We start from the raw sequence: 12,256 nt of genomic DNA on the forward strand, positions 1-12,256 counted from the left end.
CTCCTAGACCAGGGAGTCCTACGGGCTTGCCACTCATCCTGGAATACTCCACTGTTACCTGTTCGTAAACCCAACAGTATGGACTACAGGCCAGTACAGGATTTAAGAGAAGTTAATAAAAGGGTCATGGACATACATCCCACTGTGCCCAATCCATACACCCTTCTGAGTGCCTTACATCCTGAAAAACAGTGGTATACCGTTCTTGATCTAAAAGATGCTTTCTTCAGCCTTCCTCTGGCTCCCAAAAGTCAAGAACTCTTTGCATTTCAATGGACGGATCCTGAGAGGGGCATCAACGGTCGGCTAACATGGACCAGGCTGCCACAAGGGTTCAAGAACTTGCCAACCCTGTTCGATGAAGCCCTTCATGAAGATCTGGGTGAGTACCGGCGGCAACACCCTGAAATAACTCTTTTGCAATATGTTGATGATCTCTTAATAGCGGCCAGGTCCCCGGAAACTTGTGTTCAAGGGACTGAGGACCTCTTGAAGACTCTGGGGGAGCTAGGCTACCGAGCCTCAGCAACAAAGGCTCAGATCTGCAAGTCGGAGGTAACTTATCTGGGGTACCTATTAAAAGAGGGGCAACGCTGGCTAACCAAAGCCCGAAAGGAAACAGTCCTACGTATCCCTAGACCCCAGTCGACACGGCAAGTGAGAGAATTCCTGGGGTCAGCAGGGTTCTGTAGGTTATGGATACCCGGATTTGCTGAGTTAGCCAAGCCCCTATACCAGGCAACAAAGGAACGGCAGCCCTTTAATTGGACGGAAGAGGCTGAGCTGGCCTTTCAACAGATCAAAACTGCCTTGTTGTCAGCCCCCGCGTTAGGGCTCCCTGATGTCTCCAAGCCCTTCCACTTATACGTGGATGAAAGTAAAGGTGTTGGAAAAGCCGTGTTAACGCAGTACCTAGGCCCCTGGCAGAGGCCAGTTGCCTATTTGTCAAAGAAATTAGATTCAGTGGCTGCCGGCTGGCCACCCTGCCTCCGGATAATCGCAGCAACCGCCCTAATGGTCCAGGACGCTGATAAGCTTATCATGGGGCAAGAGTTGCACGTCACCACCCCGCATGCCATTGAAGGCATCCTCCGGCAGCCGCCGGACTGATGGATAAGTAACGCCTGGCTCACCCACTATCAAGGACTGCTGTTAAACCCCCTCAGAATAACTTTTCTGCCCCCAACCTCTTTAAACCCTGCTTCACTGCTGCCAAATCCAGACTTGGACGCCCCGTCCCATGAGTGCACTGAGATACTGGCTCAAGTGCATGGGGTGCGGGAGGACCTGCAAGATCGTCTGCTCCCCGACACAGAACTCATCTGGTTCACTGATGGCAGCAGCTACGTCCACCAAGGCCAGCGGTATGCAGGAGCGGCTGTAACATCAGAGACTGAGGTAATCTGGGTGGAACCCTTGCCTCCAGGGACATCGGCCCAAAGAGCCGAACTGATAGCACTCACACAGGCCCTCACCCTAGGGGCAGAGAAAAAACTAACAGTATACACGGATAGTCGCTATGCTTTCGCTACTGCACACATACATGGGGCCATCTACAGAGAGAGGGGACTATTAACAGCTGAAGGCAAAGAAATAAAAAACAAACAAGAGATCCTAGCTCTATTAACTGCTTTGTGGAAACCAAAGAAATTGGCTATCGTACATTGCCCTGGGCATCAGAAACCAACTACGCCAATTGCTCGAGGCAACTCCTTAGCTGACCAAACCGCAAGGAGCATAGCAAGAGCTCCCAGTCAGCTCCTCGCACTCCAGCTCCCTGATCCTGGCCCAAGAAATTTGCCATGTTTTCCCAACTATACTAAACAGGATCGTGAATGGATGGACATGCTTCCCCTAAAACAGGTTCAAAATGGGTGGTGGACTGATATAAATGACCAAACCATCCTACCAGAAAAATTAGGACGGCAGGTGTTGGAACATATCCACCGGACAACCCACCTAGGTGCCCGGCGAATGATAGACTTAATCAGGCACGCCAAGTTCAGAATCAGGCGTATTACTGAATTGGCCAGCGATGTCACAACAAATTGCAAAGCCTGCCAACTGAACAACGCTTGCCCCCAAACCCAGACCGCCGCAGGAAATAGGTGTAGAGGAACTAGGCCTGGCGTCTATTGGGAAGTAGACTTTACTGAGATAAAGCCTGGAAAATATGGGTATCAATACTTACTTGTCTTTGTAGATACTTTTTCAGGATGGACAGAAGCGTTCCCAACTAAGAGAGAAACTGCTCAGGTTGTAGCAAAGAAAATTTTGGAGGAAATCCTCCCCAGGTATGGCTTTCCCGTCCAGATAGTGTCAGACAATGGACCAGCCTTCGTTGCTAAGGTAAGTCAGGATTTGGCTTCCATTCTTGGGGCAAATTGGAAATTACATTGTGCTTATAGGTCCCAAAGCTCAGGACAGCTAGAAAGGATGAATCGGACTCTAAAGGAGACCTTAACTAAATTGACCATGGAGACTGGCGCTAATTGGGTAGTACTTCTCCCCTACGCTCTGTTCCGGGCCCGAAACACCTTTTACAGACTGGGCCTCACACCATATGAAATCATGTATGGCAGACCCCCACCCCTGGTCCCCAGTCTAAAAGATGACTTACTCAAACCTGAAACTGAAAATGTCTCTGAGCTCTTGTTCTCCTTACAAGCCTTAGAGAAAATTCACCAGGAAATTTGGCCCAGACTACGAGAACTGTACGAAGCAGGACCTCTGCCGACGCCCCATCCGTTCTAGCCGGGAGACTGGGTCCTAGTCAAGCGCCACCGGCAAGAAACTCTTCAACCCAGGTGGAAAGGACCACTGCAAGTACTCCTGACTACTCCCACCGCTCTCAAGGTAGAAGGCATCGGTTCGTGGATCCACTACACACACGTCAAACCAGTGGACCCAACATCCGACCTTCTCGGGCCGTCTGGAGCACCGGTTACATGGACTGTAGACAAAGCTAAGAACAATCCCTTAAAGCTAACCCTGCGCCGTCATCCCCATAGCCGTAACCATGTCTAGCTTACCTATGCTTTTATGCCTTATGCATCTGACTCTCCTCACTGCCGCACCGTCTAATCCCTATGTCTGGAGGTTCTGGCTCTATGAGAACAAAACTCACCCCGGGGAAACCCCCCAGGCGGGTAAACTGCTAGCTAGTGCAGACTGCCCCCCCCTCTGGGTGCAACACTCCAGTTTACCTCAATTTCACTAACTTCCAGATTGCCCAACCAGGGATACCCATGATCTGTTTTGAATATGATCAGACTGAATATAATTGTAAAAATTATTGGTGGCACCAGAATGCAGGCTGCCCATACCACTATTGTAAAATGCACTCAGCCAGGGTATGGGACGAATACCCGAGAAAGTCTAATCTCCTCAGGACTCGCTACCCAACAGGTACTCCCAACATATTCACTTGGATAATAACAGATCCAGAGCACTACCGGTGGACATCGCCCCAACATGGGGCAGTCTACTACGATGCCAGTAGTAGCTGGCCTAGTAGCCACCTGTACCTGTGGTGGAGTCTAGTCCAGATTCAACCCTTAATCCATACACAAATCCACAGACAAGAAACCAAGCTATCACAAGACTTGCAGCCCTTCTCCTGGCTAACTCTATTACAGGAAGGGCTAGCATTCGCCAACCTCACCGGTTTAGGCGATCTGTCCTCTTGCTTTATGTGTGCAACCCTAGGAAGACCACCATTAACCGCTGTTCCCCTATCCTCCCCTCCCACAAACTATACAGATTTTAATTCATCAACAGTCACAATACCCGATGTGGCCCTGTACCGTGACCCATACCAAGAGAAATATCCCTACTGTTATTCGGCATTTAGCAACAGCCTTTGCAACCAATCGGCTGCATACCCTAATAGTCCCATATATGCTCCCCCTGGTGTGTTCTTCTGGTGTAATATGACTCTGTTAAAGACTCTGTCCAAAAGCATCTCTGATGGACAGTTGTGTATCCCTGTTACCCTAGTTCCCCGACTGACACTGCTAACCCCGGCAGAGTTCATAGGCTGGGCAGGGACCACCCCAACTGAAACTGCGTGACATAGATGAGCAGTTTTTCTATCACTAATTGCTAGAATATCCTTAACCACCTCTGTCGTCGCAGCGGGGTTAGCAGGAGGGGCCCTACAACACTCCATGATAGAAAACGACAAGCTGTTACAACAATTCTCTGTTGCTATGGAAGACTCCGCCTATTCCCTAGCCTCCCTTCAGCGGCAGCTCTCCTCCCTAGCACAGGTCACCCTTTAAAACCGCAGAGCCTTAGACTTACTCACGGCTGAGGAAGGAGGTACCTGTATGTTCCTCAAAGAAGAATGCTGTTTCTATATAAATGAGTCAGGGTTAGTTGAGCAAAGAGTCCAACGCCTACACAAACTAAGCTTAGAGATGAAAAAGCAACAATTCACTACAGCCGCTAACAATTGGTGGAGCTCTTCAATGTTTTCCCTTCTGGCACCCCTTTTAGGCCCACTAATGTCTTTACTACTTCTATTCACTATAGGCCCCTGTGTGGTAAATAAAATTTTACAATTTGTCAGAGAAAGGTTTGATACCATCCAACTAATGGTCCTCCGTAGCCATCACCAGCCTCTCCTGCACCCAGAAAGTGAGGCTACATTATAAGACTCTGGAAATCCAAGATTGGACATCCAGTTACTTATGAGAGGGGGAAATGAAAGGACACAAAGATAGATGTGTACCCGCCCCCCCCGCTACACCCTTTGTTCTGCTCTCTAATCTTTGCACATACCAGAGATTTCGTAAGTTCTGTGAGTACCTGTTTTTCTGCACGTACCAGAGATTTTGTTTTGCACATACCAGAGATTTCGTAAGTTCTGTGAGTACCTGTTTTTCTGCACATACCAGATTTTGTTTTGCACATACCAGAGATTTCGTAAGTTCTGTGAGTACCTGTTTTTCTGGACGTACCAGAGATTTTGTAAGTTCTGAGGCAAGGTCACAAGACGTGTTTAAGTAAGATAAACTCTTGCTGCCATAAACCTGCTCTCCCGCCTCAAAGGTTGAACCGAAATATCAGAAATGGTGGGAACCAATCATAGTTAGCCAAATCGCCTTGTTCAAACACTAGCCAATCATATATCTGATTTGTATAATAACTCTATGCCCACTTTTCTTAGACTATATAACACTGCTCAGAGCTCAGTGGGGGAGCTCTCCTGCCCGTCTCATTTCACGAGCGAGTGAGAGTTCCAGGTTCGAACCTGTAATAAAGATCCTTGCTGCTTAGCTTTGACTCTGGACTCTGGTGGTCTTCTTCGGGGAATAAACGGTCTGGGCATAACAATGGGATAACAGTTATTAGCGCAGCAGAAACATTATATAAAAGTATTAAAACAGTTGCTTAAGGCTAGTGGAGCCTCAGTTTCGCAGGCTCAATTAAGGGACCTAATCATCCATGTCAGACAAACTGTTGTAATGCAAACTGTTGTGATCCCAAGCCCACGGTTCCCGGAAGAAGGAACGCTAGACGTAGAACTCTGGGAACAAATGGGGAGAAATCTTAAACATCATGTGCAAAGGCAATAGGTCCCAGTAACAGCTTTAATGTTACAGACTTCAATTAGAGCAGCCCTAGCTCTGTTACACACTGAAGAGCCTAAAAAGAGCCAGGAGGAGAAAACGTCACCTGCCTTATCACTTCCTCTTCCCTCGACCCTAATATCACCGGGCCGAAATAACAAAGAGGAAACGGAGGTTTTACCTGAGCCTCCTCCTCCAATAGATAGGAAAAAAGACAGAGGATATGCTACAGCTATCAGTCCCTGTCTTAAGCAGACAGCATGAGAAGCAGAGCTCTTAGCCTGCCCAGTAATGCAGAATCAGCAAGGCAATCAGGTGTATGTTTATAAAAAGATAAGAAAATAGGCATCAGGAGCCGAAAGAAATGCAGCCGAGCAAGGAGTAAATAAAAAGAAAGGCTCGGCAGCCCGGAAGTTCACAGAAACAGAGCCAGCACAGGCAAAAGGCAGCGCTTTTACGAGTGTAAAACAGCTACCGCCCAGGGACCTGCCGCTCAACTCTCTATCTCTGCAGGTGATCCAAGGCAAAATCTCGTGTGCTCCTTGTTTACAAGGGACATCCCAGATTCTAATTGTCTGCTAAAGTTTAAGTGAAATGTAAGAATTTGAAAAACCTCTTTTCTGATAATGGCCACTGTTGTTGTCTCTCTCCTACCCCTGACGTAGCTCTCCAAATCCAGATTAGGTAAAACAGTAACCTCTGAAGGGAGAGAGATTACTGAAGGCCCATGAATTAAAGAGTAATTAAAAGCTAGGCATATAAAACCACACATTACCCTTTAAAGGAGACCTTTAAACCTAACTAAATCATATTTGTTAAATTAGAAGAAAAGTTGTATGTAAGTGTAGTGAAAGCATATTCATGAATGACTGTCTTAACCCACTAATTGCAGATAGTCTTTGATTTGTACTTGCTAAAAGAGGCCTGAATTGAGTTCCCCAACTAGTGAGTCACTGTTTTCAAGACTGTTGGCCAGATTAAAGTCCATAAACTTGATCAGCCGGAAAACTCAATTGCAAGATTTAAGCTATTCTGCCTGTGGCTTTAAGCACATTGTTAAAGTATATTATTTAAGTTTCTGCTTCTAGCGATGCTTTCAGATTTTCTTTATAAACTTCATGTTACTTATTTCAATTTGCCATCTTAATGATTAATGCAGTCAATTGCTAAGTTGTAACCCTGATATCATCAGGATTCCTTTAAGTACATTCGAAGTGGTATTGCACTCCCCCATACCTAATGCTTTAACACTGTTTACTGATGGGTCTGGTAAACATGGAAAAGCGGCAGTGTAGTAGAGACCACACAATTCCATCATTCAATCTGAGTTTACTAGCACTCAGAGAGCTGAGGTTACTCTGTTTATTTATTAACGAACTTTTACAGCATTAAGTTTGCTCTGGAGCCCACTCTGTGTGCTCTTTTTCTCCGACTTCAGCAGTTGCTAGACCAACGTACACATCCTATTTTTATTACACACATTCGAGCCCACAGCTCTCTGCCTGGCCCATTGGCTTATGACAATGATCAAGCAGATCTTCAGGTTATAACATCACTGCTAGACCAAGCTACCCAATTGCATCAATTTTTCCACTAAAATTAGAGAAACTCATCTAAACAGTTTCAACTTACACAGAGACTGGCTAAACAAATTATTCAACAATGCCCAGATTGCCAGCTCACAGGCACAGCTCCTCTTTCAACAGGTGTTAACCCTAGAGGATTGGAACCTAATTAGTTGTGACAAACAGATGTTACACACATCCCTAAATTTGGGATATATACATGTATCCGTTAATACCAACACTCACCTAATTAGTGCACATTAAAAAGAGAAATAAAGGGAAAGAATGAGTAAGAAAGAGACTAGAAAAGACAGATCAGAGACAGACACAAAAAGAAAGACTAAGGAGAGAAATAAAGTAGGAAGAAAGGAAAGATATTAAAGTTATAGATATAAGAAAGCACCTTTAGTAAGGAAGGTTATAAAACATAGAAAGTTAAAGCATGTTGAAGATTGTCTGTGAAAGTTGCGAAGAATGTTATAAAAAGGAATTTATGCAGGCAATGTCGTATAATTTTTTTTTTTTTTTTTTTGAGACGGAGTTTCGCTCTTGTTGCCCAGGCTGGAATGCAATGGTGTGATCTCGGCTCACCGCAATCTCTGCCTCCCAAATTCAAGCGATTCTCTTGCCTCAACCTCCCTAGTAGCTGGGATTACAGGCATGTGCCACCATGCCCAGCTAATTTGTATTTTTAGTAGAGACAGGATTTCTCCATGTTGGTCAGGCTGGTCTCGAACTCCTGACCTCAGGTTCGGGCCTGTCTCAGCCCTCCCAAAGTGCTGGGATTACAGGCATGAGCCACTGTGCCCGGCTTGTTGTATAATTTTTGTTTTGAAGGTGTAAACAAGTTTTAAAACGTTAATTGTAAAAAAAAAAATTCTTTGTGTAAACATATTGGCTAAAATAAAAAACGGGATCATCCAGTTTTTCTGTAAACTAGACATTAAAATAAAGTACAAGTTTTTCTTAAAACATTAACCTGCTCTTTAAAGATCGTAAAAAGTCTCTTAGCACAGGTGCCACCCCTAGAATTTCCAGTACACCAGCACCAGCCTGGAGACTACATCCTCATCAAAGGATGGAAAGAAGAAAAAAACTCAAGTCAGCCTGAGAAAAACCCTACAGGACCCGCAGCCTCAACAATGTGGCTTCCACAGACAACACAGGTCGCAGGCATTATACTAAAGAAGCAAAAGGCTAAGCCAGATAATTTATTCATTTTTAATTCTCTCACTTTGCCTACTACCTATACCTGCTACACTCTATTAAGCTCATCTCTTAAATCTGCCTTTTTTCAGTCCTGTCGTCTAGGCAGACACTCCCTTTCCAGCTTCTAACAATATCTACGTGTCAATGTACGTTTTATTCATCCGTCGTTCGGGTCAGGGTCTGAGGGCAGACCCCTACAGCTAATGCCCTTAAGTGTGAGAGCAATACCTCAGAAAACTACCACATAACTTACTTTACTCCACCTGTTGCTACTTTTCTGAGGAAAAAGTACTGAGTAATTATGATGAACTGTCACTTAAAAAGTCAAGTTTTGTTGAATTATATACATCGACTTTAGCATTATGCTTATGAATATTAATATCTGAAGCAAAATGCATATGTTAATTATAATTATAAAGATAGCATTGTAACGTAAATCTACACTTATGGGAAATGATCATTACAAAACAAAAAGGCAGGAACCGAAAACCATGGGACTGATAGCAAAACATCCTTTCTGAAAATTAGGGGAATTCTAACTATTTATGTACAGTTAACATTGCACGCAGCCAGACTTCTTTGTAGGATACTAATTTGTAGGACACTAATTTGTAGGATACCTGCCTAGCATCACCAACCTCCTTTACTCTTGGGTTAAAATAATTTAAACAAAGGAATTCTGTGTTTAAAAAGATCTTTGCCTCCCCAGCAGGGTGCATCATCGATGATTTATGCTTCTAGCATGTACTATTCTTTCCTCAGGCAGCCACAGCTACTGCTGCAGCCTCTCCTGTGAGACAGCTGGGCCCAGCCCGCTGACTCAAAAGTATCTCAGCCAAAGGTACAGATACTGGATTTATTGGTCAGCTTGGGACGCCTGACCTGAGAGAACGCAGGGCCACCGGTGCACCCTGGGAAATTCCAATCGCCATGGCTGGGGGCCAGAGCAAAGGGCAAGCAGTAAACCCTATTAATGTGCTAATTTTAGTTTATGAAAACAAATTTTCAGTAATCCTTAATAACTCACAGACAATTAGGTTTGGGAGACAACTAGGTTGGGAGGAGGAAGTCAGAGCCAATTAAGAATTCCTGAAAAAAATAACAAGAGCAACTCTGTATTTATAATTTAAAATTATTCATGAAATTTCCACTGCCTAATTTCTTGAAATTATGTTTTACATATCTATGTTTCTCCTTACCAGTCTCTCTTGTTAAATCATGGAATTTGAGTGTCTGTTCATTTATTTATGTTTTACTTTTCATTGGTGTTTTATAATTACTAAGTTAACACATTTTAAATGTACAGTTGAAAGAATTTGTACATACTCCTGTGTAACTCCTGTGTTAACCATCTATAAGAGAAATACAGATGTGTAAAACATAATATCAGCATACAGAATATATCCAGTAACCCAAAGTCTCCCTGTGCCTCCTTCCAATCAACATTTCTTCAAAGGTAGGCAGTAGTTTTGTTTCTGTCACCGTTCGTTAGTTTTTTCCTGTTCTGGGTGTCATAATAATGGAATCGGACAGTACGTTTTCTTCATGTCTGCTCATCTCACTCAACATTATGTCTTTGAGATTCTTCCATGTGTTGCCACTTTGTAGCAGTGGCTAATTTTTTTCTGTGTAGTATTACTTTGCATGAATATGCCAAAATTTATAGATTCAACTACTGATGGATTTTTTTCATTCTTTTGGTAACGATGAATAGTTACTATGGATATTCTTATACGTGTTTTTGGTAGACATATGCACTCATGTCTTGTGACTATAGTCCAGGCAATGGAATTATTGGGTCATAGAACAGGTGTTTGTTTAGCTGCAGTAAATTCTGCTAGTTTTCCAAAGTAATTGGGCATATTTAGACTCCTACCAGCAATGATGAAAGTTCTTCTTTCTCCACACCTTTAGTATTGCCCATACTTTTAATTGTAGTCTATCTGGTGTGTAGGAAGTGGTATGTTATTTTTTTTTAACTAGCTCTTTGAGATATAACATATATATATATAAAACATATATATATATATATAAAAATAAAATAAACCGCACATTTAAAGTATACAAGTTGATGTGTTTTTCTTTTTTTTATTTTTTTGAGACGGAGTCTTGCATTCTCACCCAGGCTCGAGTGCAGTGGTGCTTGGCTCACTGCAAGGTCCGCATTCTGGTTTCACGCCATTCTCCTGCCTCAGCTCCTGAGTAACTGGGATTACAGGCACCTGCCACCATGCCCGGCTAATTTTTTGTATTTTTAGTAGAGATGGGGTTTCACCGTGTTAGCCAGGATGGTCTCCATCTCCTGACCTTGTGATCCACCTGCCTTGGCCTCCCAAAGTGCTGGGATTACAGGCATGAGTCACCGCACCCGGCCACAAACTGGTGTTTTAAAATATGTATACACACATGAAATGATTACCACCAAAACAATGAACATACCTATTATCTCCAAAAGTTTTCTGTGCCCCTTTGTAATTCCTCCCTTTCTTTAGCCTCACTCCCCCATTCCCAAGCAGTCACTGATATGCTTTCTGTGATGATAGTTTGCATTTTCTAGTTTTATATAACAGAATCACATAGTATCTACTCTTTGTTGTCTAGCTTCTTTAACTCCGCATAATTATTTTAAGATTCACCCATGTCATCGCATGTATCAAAAGTCCATTTTTTTGCTGAGTACTATTCCATTGTACAGCTATATTACTTTGTTATTCCAGTCATCGGTTGATGGACATTTGATTTGTTTCCATTTTTGGGCTATTACAAATAAAGCTGTTACAAACATTCGGGTCACAAGTCCTTTGTAGGGACATCTATTTTCTTTTTCTTGGGTAAATATCTAGGAGTAGAATGTCTGGATCACATAGTAGGTGTATGTTTAACTCTTTAAGAAACAGTTAAACTGTTTCCCAAAGGTTTTACCATTTTACAATCATATGTGTCTCTTATGTAAAACCAGCATATGAGAGTTCAGGTTCTACCATATCCTTGCCAACACATGATATGGTCAGTCCTTTTAATTTTAGCCATTCTAGTAGGTATGCAATAGTATCTCATTTTGCTTTTAATTTGCATTTCACCAATGACTAATTATGTTGAACATTTTTTTCATGGGCTCATTTGCCATATATGTATGTTGTTTGGTAAAATGTTTGTTGCAATATTTTACCCATAAAAAACATTGTTTTCTTATTACTGAGTTTTAAGAGTTCTTTATATATTCTAGATACAAATTCTTTTTTTTTCTTTTTTTTGAGACGGAGTCTCGCTCTGTTGCCCAGGCTGGAGTGCAGTGGTGTAATGGCTCACTGCAACCTCCGCCTCCCCGGTTCAAGCAATTCTCCTGCCTCAGCCTCCCAAGTAGCTGGGATTACAGGTGCCCAGCACCACGCCCAGCTAATTTTTGTATTTTTAGTAGAGACGGGGTTTCACCATGTTGGCCAGGCTGGTCTCGAACTCCTGACCTCAGGTGATCCACCGGCCTCAGCCTCCCAAAGTGCTGGGGTTACAGGTGTGAGCTACCATGCCCAGACTAGATATAAATTCTTTATCAAATATTTGCTTTGTAAATATTTTCTCATAGTCTGTGACCTGTGGGTTGTCTTTCAGTCTCTTAACATTGTCTTTTGAAGAATAGCCGTTTTCAATTTTGATGAAGTCCAATTTATTGATTTGTTTTTATGGTTTGTGCTTTTGGTGCTGTATCTAAGAAATTTTTGCCCAACTCAAGGTCCAAAGATTTTCTACTATGTTTAAGAAGTTTTATAGATTTATGTTTCACATTTAGGTTTATGATCCATTTTGAGTTAATTTTTATGTATGATGAAATGGTACAATGTATAGATCCAAGTTCTTTTTTTGCATATGGATATATACACACACAAATATATGCATACATCCAAACAC

The sequence above is a fragment of the Macaca nemestrina genome, chromosome 10 (assembly GCF_043159975.1).
Source record: "Macaca nemestrina isolate mMacNem1 chromosome 10, mMacNem.hap1, whole genome shotgun sequence".
Taxonomy (NCBI): domain Eukaryota; kingdom Metazoa; phylum Chordata; class Mammalia; order Primates; family Cercopithecidae; genus Macaca; species Macaca nemestrina.